Source organism: Schistocerca americana, chromosome 3 (genome assembly GCF_021461395.2).
Source record: "Schistocerca americana isolate TAMUIC-IGC-003095 chromosome 3, iqSchAmer2.1, whole genome shotgun sequence".
Lineage (NCBI taxonomy): Eukaryota > Metazoa > Arthropoda > Insecta > Orthoptera > Acrididae > Schistocerca > Schistocerca americana.
This window is the reverse complement of record NC_060121.1, coordinates 573,542,463-573,554,202: the sequence shown is the minus strand read 5'-3', so window position 1 is coordinate 573,554,202 and position 11,740 is coordinate 573,542,463.

Here is an 11,740-nt window from a genome sequence, read left to right as displayed (position 1 = left end):
AATTCTTCCTATGAATCTCAACCTGGAGTCTTTGTGTCATAGTTACCGCATTTGCCTCGATATTTAAGAAAGATTTATTTCCAGCTTCAGTATTGTATTTGGCCAGTGTTTGTGCTATTTCTACGAGATTCATGGAAGAGTCTTAAAGCAAAGTACAGTTTGCACCAAAGAGCTTTCGCAAACCGCAATTAGCTTGTATTGATTATTATACTTCGATATAAATACGCCGAATGCGAATAACTCACGATATGCGGGAAATCCAAGTTGGAATCCGGGTCCGGCACAAATTATCGTATGTCACCAATAGGTAGTACGTTTGTACCTAATAAAAGCGAAGCCAAATTATTTGCATTGAGCAAATTTATTTCCAATAATAACAGGGGGCTGACTACCGTCAACAGAGACATACTACCATATATTAATTGTTTACCTGTTCTGCTTTGTAGTGAAACAACATTTATATATTCGTCTCTCACGGAATGCAACTTAGTAAATGAATTATTGTTATTGTTTTAGCTCTCAACACGCTGTACACTAATTTAGTGGTGTTTTCAATAGTGCTAAAACACCAAGAGCTCGATGAACGTCACTGTAGAAATAGAACCATGGACATGAATTATGTGCTATGTATTTCTAGTACGAAATTGTTCTTTAGCAAGACAAGTTCTTCTTTGACAGTACTTGTAAACTGGTTAATTTCAGTTTGCACTACATGTACAAAGTGGTTTGTAAGTGATACGTCAGTATGCTGCTGAATATGGTCGAACTGGAATTCTAAAGTTAAACTTTATCACAAACTAATTAATGGAAAAACCTGTGTTTCTATTGGTTACTTTCATTAGTGTTTCAAAAAATTTTGTACGCATCATTGACTTACCTTTCGGCTGTTTCAGTGATATTCTCGTTTGTGCCGCTGATATGCCAGATTATCACTGGCATCGAGTAATACTGCTATTCATAATTCAGAGCTCACCTGGAATCGCAGTACCCCAAGAGGGGGCTCAGCATACGGTATTCCCAAGAAAGCTGTATATGTTGTGTTGTAGAGGCTTGTGGCGGTTTGTCCAAGCAGTGTACCTTGCTCTACGGTCACCAAGATTTCTTCTCCCTAATGAAATAAGTAAATGCATTATTATTCAGTTCAACACAAAACGTCAATTAATATAAGTCTTATAATTTAATTAACAATACCTGAGTGCCTTCCTCCTCCTAAACATTCTTCCTATATAATTATTTCTGCAAATTTCTGCTCTTTGCATTGGCAAGGTTTAACCATCCCTAAATTTACGCAGCAAATGGCAGTTCATTTCCCAGATTTGTTTCCCTAGCGGTCATTAGCATTTCCTTATGAACTAGAAACGCACCTTTCTGTGCCTGGTTGTCCTCTACGTACACTAGTGCACAAGTTTTATGCATGATCAGGAAAGTAGAGTACACTTACAGAATCGGTTGTACATGTGGTTGTAGAAGAAGAAAATGACTGTTGGTAAAGCATCTCGCCTATGAGAGCGACATCAAGACTTAATTTAATATGGTCTTCTGAAACTTAATAATCGTATTTCACAAAAATGTAAAGCTATTTTCCAAACGTACATCCTCTTTATGAGACGGTTTAAGTCCGCAGCTCGTGGTCGTGCGGTAGCGTTCTCGCTTCCCACGCCCGGGTTCCCGGGTTCGATTCCCGGCGGGGTCAGGGATTTTCTCTGCCTCGTGATGACTGGGTGTTGTGTGCTGTCCTTAGGTTAGTTAGGTTTAAGTAGTTGTAAGTTCTAGGGGACTGATGACCGTAGATGTAAAGTCCCATAGTGCTCAGAGCCATTTGAGACGATTCAAGAGCTTTTGTCGACTGTCGATCTCATCCCTGTAAAACAATTTCGTACAGGTCCCAAAAAGAGGTCATACATGCAGGTGAATGTGTTGCGATTACATCTCTGATTTTCCGTGTAACGCTTAAATTCAACCTCCCTAACCTCTGTGGTGGATATCTTCACCCACGGTGAATTCATCCATCACAGCAGCTCGATGCGAATTAACATTATAGTCCATGAAGATGATTGGTCCAAATGCATCTGAAAGGGTTGCACATTTGTTTCTTGTGCTTTATCTCGATATCTCTGAACGGCGATACTTCCCCTGAACACCAAAACATATGAGCGGTCAATTGCTTTTCAGTCTCCGATACACAGTTGCTGGCAGCCAAACTTTACACATATTAATGGGTTTCGTCATAAAATTAAGCTCAGGTATCGGTCGTGTTGTACCTTAGGTTTGGTCGACGTTGTACTGGCCAAAGATGTTGAGCTGCATTTCCTCGGAGTGTTTCCCGACGCTTTCGGGCTATGCTTTATTGTACATCAAGGATTTTGAGACTGTTATTTGTGTTGAAGCGGTTTAAAAGCATTGTCGTATTTAACAGGGGTTAAATGACGTCAGTGTGGCATTGCGCTTTAAGTATCACAAAGGGACTACGCTATCAACAAAAGTGAAAAAACGATTGAGTCATAATGAGCGTAATTCGATGGTTTCTTTTATCCAGTTATCACGTGAGCTGCTATAATGCTTTCTTTACTATACACAGAGCAAAATTTTGTTAGTGGTTAAATGTTGGTGACCTTTTACAGGGATTCCTCACTTCTTTTCTTCCTGTTCTCCTTTTCTCCACTTTACTCTCAACCTCCGAATACTATTGGATACATTCCATTTACGAAATATTTTTTACAGTTTGGATCCACTGAAATTATTAACCGATAAAGGCTTATGTGTAACATTTTCGTAAATGCTCAGGCAGACAACCTTATTAATCGATCAAGCATTATGAGTAACATTTTCGTAAATGCTCAGGAAGACAACCTGTTTAAGTCTAATATAATCTAAAGTTAAACGTTTGCGTACAAACTGATGTGATGTACTAGTGCAGCCACCAGATATCTCCCTGGGGACAGTGGAAGGAACATACGATTTTTTAGTAAGGCAACAACAGTTTAGATTATACATTGTTATGGTAAAGAAATTACCGATCATTCTCCAAATTAATGTTAATATTATTATTTTTTAACGAATGAAAATTCTTTAGCGCCGCATTAGCTATAGAATATGGTATCTTGATTAGGGAACACAACGGGTTTCACACCATTATAAACTGATTTTCAGGTGATGATAACTTTTCGCTTCATTAGGTTAAAGAGGTTGGTTGTATGCGGTCCCAACGTTCAAGTCGTAAATCGAATAACTGCGTAACTTCTTAAATGGTTTATCACCGAATAGCTGTAATTGCAGTTTATACGCCGTAAGGTGAAAGCTAAAAGTGTCAGAATTCATGCTCCGGTGAAGTACCAAAGCTGTGTTATAATAAACTGAAGGTCTAAAAATTAACTCCCTACTAAATGTAGTCGTAAAATATAGTCCACATTTAGAACAGGAGTCGAATTGGCACAAACAACATCTCCACCAGGTCAATAAAACCGTAGTTCATGTACATCACCGATACTAAGACGAGACCGTGGTGAAGTACTATGAAATTTTTAATCTGTCATGCAGTGATAGAGTCCTGCATCAGGCTACTGAAAGTCCATATTGTGTGGTATTCATTACAGAGGACTGTTGTGACAGGAGCACTGTAGAGGAGGAAATTGACAGTTTATAGGCGACCTACATTATTTATGGTTTTAACCACCTCACAGAGATCCTGTATGTGGTAAATGTGCTCCTCGTTCAATATGGTCTGCATTTTAGGACTACGTTTACAAATTGTCAAGTTGTTAGACCCTGACTCTGTCATAACACAGCCTTGGCACCTTAAAGAAGTGATCTCAACTTAAGGCTATGCTTTATTGCACATCAGCGATTCTGAGGCTGTGGCCTACGTCGAAGCAGTTTAAAGGTTGTAAGGGGTTCACCACCCTGTTGGAGGAAATGTAATTTCGTTGTATTGCTCACTTCTCTGACCTGCAACTGTATTGCAGCCAATATTTTCTGTCGCCGCAGCGCGTGAGCAATATATCGAAATTACATTTGCTCCAGCAGGGTGGTGAACCCCTAGCAAATGTAATTTCGTTGTATTGCTCACTTCTCTGACCTGCAACTGTATTGCAGCCAATATTTTCTGTCGCCGCAGCGCGTGAGCAATATATCGAAATTACATTTGCTCCAGCAGGGTGGTGAACCCCTAGCAAATGTAATTTCGTTGTATTGCTCACTTCTCTGACCTGCAACTGTATTGCAGCCAATATTTTCTGTCGCCGCAGCGCGTGAGCAGTATATCGAAATTACATTTGCTCCAGCTGGGTGGTGAACCCCTAGCAAATGTAATTTCGTTGTATTGCTCACGCGCTGCCTGCGACAGAAAATATCTTTGCTGAAATACTGTCGCAGGTCAGAGCAGTCTCTTCACTTGTTGCAGTCGCTCGCTGCTACAGTGCAGTTGTAGGCTGTCGCTGGTGCAGCGCAGTTCAAGGCCATGTATTGTAAGGTAAATTATATTATTTTTATTGGCATGTGCGTAGTCAGGTCACTTGTCTGAGATGTTAATATGAATTTGTGTCAGCCCTTTTGTGATTCATCAGCACCAGTTGACCCAGATTTGTAATATTCAATTTTTCATATAATGGATTGTAAATCTGTATCAATAATGTAAATGATATTCAAAATATAATTTTTACCAGCCAACAAAAAAAGGAATAATTTCTCCTTAAGTCATTACCAGGCCCGATCCAGTCATTTATTTAAATTTAAGTAAAATGCCAATAAATAAAAAATTTACCTTACAATACATGGCTACGAACTGCGCTGCACCAGCGACAGAATACAGCAGCACTGTTGCAGTGAGCGACTGCAACTTCCGCCGAGACTGCTCTGACCTGCGACTCTATTGCAGCTAAGATATTTTCTGTCGCAGGTAGCTTGTGAACAATACATCGAAATTGCGGTAGCTCCAGCAGGGTGGTGAACCTCTTACAAGGTCTTATCCTACTTTATGGAGTCCAAATGATGGCAGTGTGTTGTATCATAAAGGAAGTACACTCCCAAGAAAAATGAAAACACAGTTCAGTCGTTACGAGCCTAATTCGAAGCTTTCCTTTATCTCGTTATCACGTGTTTCTGTACTGCTTTCTTTCCTGCACACAAAGCCAAATTTTGTTATTGAATAAATATTGGTGCCGGCCGGGGTGGCCGAGCGGTTCTAGTCTCTACAGTCTGGAACCGCTCGACCGCTACGGTCGCAGGTTCGAATTCTGCCTCGGGCATGGATGTGTGTGATGTCCTTAGGTTAGTTAGGTTTAAGTAGTTCTAAGTTCTAGGGGACTGATGACCTCAGATGGTAAGTTCCATAGTGCTCAGAGCCATTAAATATTGGTGATGTTTTACAGGGATCCCTGACACCTTTTCTTGCTGTTCTCTTTTTTTCCACCTAACTTTTAACCTCTGAAGACCTTACAGCAATTAATTCCGATTTTTCACATTCGATGATTAACCTTTTGAGAAGTTACGCAATTAATCGGTTTACATATTGAACGTTGAGACATCGTACATTCTCTCTAGCTTTATCAAGTGAAAAGTCTTTCACCTGGAGACGCTCTTATAATGACGTGAAGCCGGTTATGTTGCCTAATAAAGGAACCTGTATGCAGCTAATGTGGTCTTGGAGAACATTCGCTTGTTTTCAAAAATTTTTAAGAGTTTTTTAATATTATTTTGGAGAATTTTTGGAAAATTCTTCACAATAATAATGGAAGGTGGAGTTGATCTAATTGAAGACGTAAACATTCATGGGCAGAATTGTCACAGTTAATAAATGTTCCACGCTATGATGTGATCGAATGGATTTCACTCTAAAGCCAAGCGTTCCGTCTCCATCTGTGGAGGAGGTTTTCAGGAGAGACCACAGCTTCTTTGAATGTCTGATTCACACTGTGTCTCGCTACTGACTGTTGCTAAATTCCGCTTCCGCGTGGTTCCGCGCAGTGGCATGACGTCCCTTGTTTGAATACCAGAGCGCAATTGGCCTTTGTCACTGCCATCGTCCGCTATAGCTATCACCACAAAGTGGAAGACTGGTACACATATTCTTCAGCACCGGAATTCAGATGTCATTCAGTTTCACCCTCTCCTCTTTCCATCCCCCTCTTCCTTTCCATCAACAGTTGATCTGTAAATCTCACCTCTTCTACTACTGCCCTTGAGCTCTTCTGGTCGCTTTTTGACCATTCTTTTTGTAGTACCCAAGTACACCTCACCACAGCTACACGAAATCTTGTAAATTCCCACTTTTTCCAGTGGTCGGCGAGCAGCCTTCACACATTTTAGGTGATCTTATATCTTCCGAGTAGGTTTGTAGATTAGCACTATGTTCCGGTTCTAAAAGATTTTTGCTATGTTGTTAGTAACGCCCTTAATAAAAGGCAGGAAAACTTTCGATTTCACCGTTGCTTGAGTATAACTATGATTTCTACAAGATGGTCATAACACTCTATTTGCCTTAGAGAACGAATAACCATTCTTGAGCGATGTAATTGTGAGATGTTTTAATCCTGCGTCAAGTAGCTCTGGTTTGCAGATTTTCTTTGCTCTATACGCCAAATGTTTTTATGGTGCGTCGCTTTTCTCGCGGTGGTGTTTCGACAGGTAACGCTCTGTGCTTTTATTTTCGGTAAATCGTGTGACCCAAGCTACCAACTTATTTCGTGAAAACAAGCACATCAAGGAAATTTAATCTTCCACCTGCCTCTTTCTCCATGGTAAAATGAGTCTTCGCATTGATAATGTTGAGATGTTTTTGAACACGCCACAGTTCCTCCCTGTCATGCAGCCACATACCGGAACCAGATATTCGATTCTTTTTTCGCAGTTTCAAATGCCTGCTCCTCGAATTTTGTCATAAAGAATTTCTCGATAAGAGTGAATAAGGAGCTACCCATAGCGACATCATCGGTCTGTTCACAGAACACATCGCTCCACTTGAAATACATGATTGTGAGGCAAAAGTTAAACAGTTTGCAATATCGGGAAGCAAAATCCGGTTCCGCTGTTGTAAAACTTCACTAAGTGGAACCATAATGGACGTTAGGAAAAACTGAGAACCAGAGCTGCTTGACTCAAAATTAAAACGTCTCACAAGTGAATTGCACAAGTATGGTTATTCGTTCGCTGAGGTAAGAAAAGGGTTATGACCACTGCGCAGAAATCGTAGCGATGCTCAAGCGCCAGCAAAGTCGAATGTTTTCCTGCCTTTCGTTAAGGTCGTTGCTGATCATACAGGAAAAGATCTTGCAAACGCAGGACTTGGCGATTACCTACAAACTCACCAGGAAGATACATAAGATCACCTAAAATCGGCCAAAGATGCTCACCAGCTGCTGTAAAAAGCAGAAACTTAACTGAAGCGAACTTCAAACATGTGTCGTCATTTCTTAGTACTTCTGTATTTGACTTTCTCCCATGTGATTCTTTCAGACAGCACGCAAATAACTGGAATATATCAATACAGCACTTGAGAGTGGCAGTACTTAGCAGCTTCCAACATATTTTATACATAAGTTCAAATTGAGGCAGTCATCCCTCCGAGACCCAAGGTTGAGAGTACTTCTTTGCCAAAACACCCGTGGTCTATGCATAGCGTCTTTGACTAGTAATGGGCACGTTTTGCGTCTCGCGTTCTAACCCAGACACTGCTCAAGTTTTCAGTAAAAATCACCGGCAATGCCGGTCGAAGAATTCCGGCGTCAGAAGTCAACCTTGTTCTGCCAGTCGCCTTTTCAATGAGGTCGGAGAAGTGGATAGAGCTTCAAGGCACTCTCTTGCCTTTAGGGTGGGACACTACCATTAAAAGGCTGAAGAATGAACAATGATCATCGGCATGAGAGTGCAGATTACAATGGAAAGCAATGCATTGAAGGCACATAGCGTGTATCCACAGGACATGCGGTATGTAACTGAAAAAAATTGTCTTGATGATCTCTCCATTGGCAAAAGATTCCGGATTAGACGAATATTTAGGATCTCTGGGAGGGAACTGCCAATGGGGAGGTGACCATGAGAAAAAGATGGACTAACCAACGCCAGGATAACAGTTTACTAGACAGAGCATGGAATATCACAAGTTAGAAAATATTAACAAAGTAAAAATACCTGGAAAGAGATATGGGTAGGCTCAATGTAGGTGTGGTGAGGATCAATGAACTGAAATAGGACGAAACTAAGGATTTGCAGTCAGACGAATATGGGATAATATCAACGGCAGCAGAAAATGGTATAACAGGTGAGGACTCATTATGAATACAGACATGAGGCAAAGAGTGAACTGCTGTGAATAACTCAGTGAGAGGGTCATTATTATACAAAGACCAACATCGATTAGAGATGGGGGATCCACTCCTGAACTGATTCATAGAGTTTAATCTTTCAAAGGAGTGAACAACCAGTGATTCAGAAAAAAGAACGGTAGCTCCAAACGTTTTCCACAGCAGAGAGAGAGAGAGAGAGAGAGAGAGAGAGAGTCGGTGCAGATGAGTGGGGCCTCTGCTGGTCAGAGCGCACTGCACGCCGTACAACACAGCCAGCGCCGGCCTCTGCCCTGCATCTGCCTTGGCTGCCTGCATTCTGCAGTGCTCCATTGGATTTTGTGTTTCACATATGCCGTGCCGTCTCTGTGCTTTCTCTGCTGCGTGCAGTGTCTGGCGCCCCTTAACTCAGCATCACACTCCGTCGGCGATCGTTTCAGTCGCACACCCTGCCCTCTGGGCAGTTGACGCGAGCAACAGGACAGAGAGCCTCCTAGCGGAGAACATAAGAACTACTTGCAACAACCTGCTCGCAAGAGAACAGACGATATGTCTCGGAGCGGGTGACTGGTGGCCGTTCACCGCTCCCTCCACCCTCGGAACTCGCCCGCTCAACGCTCACCCCACCGTTCTCGACTCTAGCCAGAGTGTTGAGCAAAGCAACTCAGGTGTCACTCTGGTCTCTGCGGTCTTAGCTCACGCAGTAATACAGCTCGCGGCTCGACCTGCTTGACTCAGCGCCTCTGCATCGGAGTTCGTCTCTACTGGGTATGGTTCGTCGTAGTAATACCGGTATGTATATTACATTTGTTTTTATTTTATTTTTATTTGTTTAAATTGATCAGATTAGGTTCCTGACAACTCCTCTTACTATAGGACTTTTTATTATGGACACCCATTATTACGCTTTCATTTCGAGCAAACTGATAAACGTATTGCAAAATGTGATGCCCCAATATTTTCCTTGTTTTATTCTGCGTAAGGCTATATGCAGCACTTTGGTCTTACAGTCAAATTTATTTATTTTTTTCTTGTTGTAGTACGGATTTTGCGATTTTCAGCGGCTTCGGAAGGAAATGTTCACTTTAAAAATATATGCCTTGTGATGTATTTGTATGAGGTTAATGAAATTTTAATATATTATAGCCAAATATATTGCTAATGTAAATCTCAAGTTACAGCATTTTCATATCACCAAAAAAAAAATCGTTATTATTTTCGTAAAGTAAAGGGAAGCAGTGGTTGGGAAGGGAATAAGACAGGGTTGTAGCCTCTCCCCGATGTTGTTCAAACTGTATATTGAGCAAGCAGCAAAGGAAACAAAAGAAAAATTCGGAGTAGGTATTAAAACCCATGGAGAAGAAATAAAAACTTTGAGGTTCGCCGGTGACATTGTAATTCTGTCAGAGACAGCAAAGGACTTGGAAGAGCAGTTGAATGGAATGGACAGTGTCTTGAAAGGATGATATAACATGAACATCAACAAAGGCAAAACGAGGATAATGGAATGTAGTCGAATTAAGTCGGGTGATGGAGAGGGAATTAGATTAGGAAATGAGACAGTTAAAGCAGTAAAGGAGTTTTGCTATTTGGGGAGCAAAGTAACTGATGATGGACGAAGTAGAGAGGATATAAAATGTAGACTGGCAATGGCAAGGAAAGCGTTTCTGAAAAAGAGAAATTTGTTAACATCGAGTATAGATTTAAGTGTCAGGAAATCATTTCTGAAAGTATTTGTATGGAGTGTAGCCATGTATGGAAGTGAAACACGGACGATAAATAGTTTGGACAAGAAGAGAATAGAAGCTTTTGAAATGTGGTGCCACAGAAGAATGCTGAAGATTAGATGGGTAGATCACTTAACTAATGAGGAAGTATTGAATACAATTGGGGAGAAGAGGAGCTTGTGGCACAACTTGACCAGAAGACGAGATCGGTTGGTAGGACATGTTCTGAGGCATCAAGGGATCACCAATTTAGTATTGGAGGGCAGCGTGGAGGGTAAAAATCGTAGAGGGAGACCAAGAGATGAATACACTAAGCAGATTCGGAAGGATGTAGGCTGCAGTAGGTACTGGGAGATGAAGAAGCTTGCACAGGATAGAGTAGCATGGAGAGCTGCATCAAACCAGTCTCAGGACTGAAGACCACAACAACAACAACTTTTTTTTATCACAGGATAAATATATAACAGAAATCGTGGGTTCGTTTTGAAGGCCTCTTTCGTGGTTGTAAGAAGCTGTAACCATTGCATGGGGCATGGATTTTATACAGAGTGATATTTGATAGTGGTTGTGTGCGTGTTTGACCGTGCAGTTAGCAGTGTCCAGCGGATCGCAGCGTTGTCACGTACCGTTTCCTACCCCCGGCGGCTGGGAAAGACAGCCACAGACAAAGCAAGCTCACAGGCGTTAACACCTTCCGCGCTGCCACTGTTACGCCTGAGCGCGGCAACGTAGCAACTGACTTCCCCACCGCACGCACTATTAAACTCACGGTCAAACAAGCTCACAATCGTTATCCAATATCACTCTGTATAAAATCCGTATCTCACTGTATGGTCACAGCGGTTGCAGCTTCTTACAACCATGAAAGAGACCTTCAAAACAAACCCACGCTTGCAGTTATATATTTATCCTGTGATGAGAAAAATTTAGTTTACGAAAATAAAGAACTTCTTTTGTGTGATCGGAAAATGTCGAAACTTGAGATTTACATTAACATTATATTAGGCTATAACATATTAAAATTTCATTAACCTGGAACAAATACATCGCAAGGTGTATATTTTTAAAGGGAAAGTTTCCTTCTGAAGACGCGTAAAATCGCAAAAACCGTATTACAATATGAAAAAAGTATATAAATTTGACTTTAAGACCAAACTGCTGCATACAGCCTTACGCAGTATAAAACAAGGAAAATATTGGTGTATACATTTTGCAATACATTCATAGTTTCGTTCGTAATTAAAGCGTATACTCAAGTGTCCATAATAAAAAATCGGATAGTAGATTGGCCAGGTCAGGGAACTATAAAACTTAGTACATCACAGCTACTTAACAAATATATTATAACGTATGTCTTCTTTATGCATGTACTAGGCATTATTATCTTATGCCACTTTTAGTAGAAAGGATCATACTTTAATGGAAACGAGTATTTCTGCTGCGCTGTCCAGGCAAGAGCCTTTAGGTCTAAGGAATTAACGAGCAGTAGTTATAGCGTAGTATTGTGTCAATAATGAACTTGATTGTTTGGACTGTGATGCCATCCTGTACAGAAGATGTTCATCTGATACAAATGATCGATTTATCGATAGTGTTTCCAGCTTAAGAAAGAATTTTTCACAACTAATGTTATTTACCTCTGTGAAATATTCGTTTAGGACAATGGGATCAGCTGTAGCTTTTACTTTGCCTTCACTTAGTCAACGTTTGCCTTGTAGATTCATGTATTAGCTTGCC